Source organism: Sminthopsis crassicaudata, chromosome 3 (genome assembly GCF_048593235.1).
Source record: "Sminthopsis crassicaudata isolate SCR6 chromosome 3, ASM4859323v1, whole genome shotgun sequence".
Lineage (NCBI taxonomy): Eukaryota > Metazoa > Chordata > Mammalia > Dasyuromorphia > Dasyuridae > Sminthopsis > Sminthopsis crassicaudata.
This window is the reverse complement of record NC_133619.1, coordinates 482,284,108-482,288,108: the sequence shown is the minus strand read 5'-3', so window position 1 is coordinate 482,288,108 and position 4,001 is coordinate 482,284,108. Positions and strand designations below refer to the sequence as shown.

The 4,001-nt window shown below is 38.9% G+C and overlaps 1 protein-coding gene across 2 annotated transcripts in view; it reads right to left on the bottom strand.

Annotated features, from left to right (window-relative positions):
- SPATA13 (spermatogenesis associated 13) overlaps window positions 1-4,001 on the bottom strand; it is a 369,865-nt gene that overhangs the window by 226,148 nt on the left and 139,716 nt on the right. The window lies entirely within an intron of this gene.

Below are 4,001 nucleotides of genomic sequence, written 5' to 3'. Positions count from 1 at the left end.
GGGGGGGAAACTACTGAGAAAAAAGAGAATCCTAGACACAATCTTGGTGCATACACAAGCTTCAGGGAAAGATGATATATAATAACTCAGTAAAGGAAACAGAAAGAATTTTCAGAGAGGTAGAAGGAGAAGGAGAGAAAAATATCAGAGAAGCCAAGGATAGTCAACAGGGTCAAGAAGTGTAGAAAGACTGAAGGAGATGAAAACTCAAATTTAGCAACTAAGCTGAAATTTATTTAGGGGAACACATCCAGGCTTAGCAGACTCAAGGGAATTCATCTTGTTTTGTTTTGTTTTGTTTCGTTTTGTTTTTGCTAAGGCATTTGGGGTTAAGTGACCTGCCCAGAGTCACACAGCTAGGAAGTGTTAAGTGTCTGAGGTCAGATTTGAACTCAGGTCCTCCTGACTTCAGGGCTGGTGCTTTATCCACTGCACCACCGAGCTGCCCCCATCTTGTTTTTGAATGTGATAAATTGTCCCTCAAATATTTTAAATCCTAGCCTCGTATCACTCTTTCCACCCCTCCCCCCATATTTCTCCTGCTTCACATCTTGTGGGCTTTATGCTGAAAGTCCAACACTAATAACTTGCTCAATCTGCCTCATGTTTTTCACACTTCCCAAACTAAGCTTTCCCTTCTGCAGTCTTTCCATTAGAGTTGGCCTAGATGGAATTGCCTCCACAAGATCTCATTCAGGCTGTTCTATAAGAGATGTTCAGTTGCAGCCCTTCATGGAATTTTTCTGCTTTATTCTCCTCACCCGCACGGTACAGGTGAAGGCACAAGGCCCTAAGCGTTTATTAGTAGAATAGATAGCAAGGCTCAGAGTTCCTTAGGTTACAGAAGTCAGATGAAAATGTTAGGTGCTATGGGACATAAAGACAGGGAAAGTACTAAGGCCTGGAAGGCATTAAGAGGTAGTTACAAAAGAAATGGTAAGGTCTGATGGCCTTCTATCCCATGGGAAGGAAGAAAATGGCTAACTCCTATGTCATCCAAGGTCTTTGAGCAGCCAAGTAGGGAGCATGAAAGGCAGTAAGTCAGGGGGTGAGGGGGGGAGGGCACCCCCAGTGGTTACTGCCTGGCCTCTACAGATAGGTCTCAGGTGGCCTCTGAGCAGCAGAAATTGTAAGGCAAGAGAATAGGGCACCTATGGTAGCAGAATTCTTTTTATTTTCCTCTTAGGTATTTCAAAGTGATCAGACTAGGAGCTATGCTACTCCAGGAAGGGGGTAAAACAGAAATATTTGTCCAGTAAATTAGCTGTTTCATAGTCACTCAACAAATATGTGTAAGAGGCTGGACTGGAATCCAAGTCTTCTAATACTAAAGTTGGACCTCTATCCACTAAACCCACTACCCCTCAGGGCAGTTTCTTATAGGAAATTTTTATTAAATGAGCAAACTCTTTAATCCCATTCTTTTGCTTTTATTTCAATGGCATTTAGTGGAGAACTATGACAATTTTTTAGCAGTAATTTTGACACTAAGAAAAATAAGCCGTTTGAATTAAAACTATAAGTAACCAGAAACCTACAAATAACAATTATACTGTCAAGAATTGAGTACCAAGAAAATGTGCATCAGAGAGTAATATTATTCAGTTGTTTTCAGCTGTGTCTGACTCTTCATGAACTCATTTGGGGTTTTCTTGGCAGTTGACTATTTCCTTCTCCAGATCATTTTTACAGGTAAGGAAACTGAGGCAAACAGGGTTAAATTACTTGCCCAAGGTCATACAGCTAGTAAGTGTCTGAGATGGGATGAGAACTCAAGAAAATGAGTCTTTCTGACTTTAGATTTGATGGTCAATCCATCGTACCACCAATCTGCCCCTCTGAAGGTAATAGTAATCAAATGAACAGCTTTCATTTTAAACCAAGTGAGCTAGTTATTGACCAATAACCAATAGGCCTAAAACTGAAAACAAGTTATGATTTGTGAGAAAAACTGGGATGTTAATTACTTTAATAGCTAGCTAATTGATTGCTTTGACAAAAACTAAAAAACTATGACCCAAATCACTGGTATATCTTAGGATCTCAGGTTTATTAAAAAAAAAAATTTAAGTACAACATTGCTAAAATTGGGAAGACCAGGGAACTTTTGGTGCTAAAAATAAAGGAAGGACTGACTGAACTTGGACCCCCTCATTTGTGCCAGGTCCCTCCTCCATGCCCAATACTACCACTTGGAGCTTGTTTTCCAGCAGCCCTAGACAGAGGGTTTTTAGTTTCCAATTTATTAAGGTCCTGCAGAAAGAATTTACTCAGTGTTAGCATCCCTTCACCAAGTTTGCCTGCCTCTGGATTTTCTGAGTAAATAGAGCAATAGAAATAACACCCACCAAAAGTGCTGAGGCAGGATGTGCTCTAGAAGGGAGGTGCACTTCCTGTGTGCTTTCTAATATAACAAGTCTATATTAAGGCCATTTAAAGCAAAAAGGTTGAGGAAAATAAGCAAGTAATCATGGCAAACTGCTGAAGTCAGCCCTAAGAAGGCAGCTTCACTCCTCCAGTCTAATAAATGAAGGAAGTGGGATTGTTTGGTGAGAAGCCTGGCAAGGATGCAGGTGGATTGCATTCATTACTTCCTCAATAGCTGGGACTGACTGAGGCCACATAGAAAGGGGAATTCAGGAAGCTGTGCAAAATGTATTGGGGTTAAAGGTCTCTGGAAAAGGAGACATGAATGGGCTCCTTTACATCCAAAGACTTTTCTATGATAGTGATGTAGAAAATACAGCAGTGGGTCTGCACTTGAAATGAGCTGAGTTCAAATTCAACCTCTGGTATTTATTAGCTGTATGACTCTGGATAAGTTAGTTAACATCTATTTCCTCAACTGTAAAAATGGGAAAATAATAGCACATACCTTGCAGGGTTGTTATGAGGATCAAACAAGATAGTATTTGTGAAGCTCTTAGTACATTTGTTGTTGTTCAGTTGTTTCAATTGTGTCCAACTCTTGTGACGCCCCTCTCCATCTAAAGTTTTCTTGCCAGAGAGACTGGAATGGTTTGTCATTTCTTTCTCCAGCTCATTTTACAGATGAAGAAACTGAGGCAAATAGGGTTAAGTGACTTGCTCAGGTTCACATAGCTAGTAAGTATCTAAGAATGACTTTGAACTCAGGTTTTCCTTACTCTATGTCCTATGATCTATCTACTATCCCACCTAGCTTCCCTATCTAACACATAACAGGTGCTATATAAATGCTTATTCCTCCTCATACCCCATATTCTTCTCTATGTCAAACAAAAATCATACAATAATAATAATAGCATTTATGTAATGTTAAAACACATATATAAAACATAAAAACTATATAAAGTATTACTTAAAAGTTTTGAAAATTGCTTTATAAACATTTGATCCTCACAACAGCCTTGGGAGATAGAAGCTATTATTATCTCCATTTTACAAATGTGGAAACTGAGGCAGGTGGCAGATAAATGGCTTGCTTAAGGTTACATAGCTACTAAGTGTTGGAGAGAGAATTTGAATTCAGGGCTTTCTGACTTTGGGACAGTTGCTCTATCCATTAAGTTATTTAACTATTAACAGTTGACATTTATACTGCATTTTAAGGTTTACAAATGCTTAATACATGCATTATTTCATTTGAGTTTGATATAGAGGAACTAGGAGACATGTTCTGTAAGAAATGGCCAACAGGATGATTTCAGAAAGGCCTGGAGAGACTTACATGAACTGATGCTGAGTGAAATGATCAAGACCAGGAGATTATTATACACTTCAAAAACAATACTGTATGATGATCAATTCTGATGGACATGGCCCTCTTCAACAATGAGATGAACCAAATCAGTTCCAATAGAGCAATAATGAACTGAACCAGCTACACCCAGCAAAAGAACTCTGGGAGTTGACTATGAACCACTACATAGAATTCTCAATCCTTCTATTTTTGTCTGCCTACATTTTTTGATTTCCTTCACAGACTAATGGTACACTGTTTCAAGTCTAATTCTTTTTGT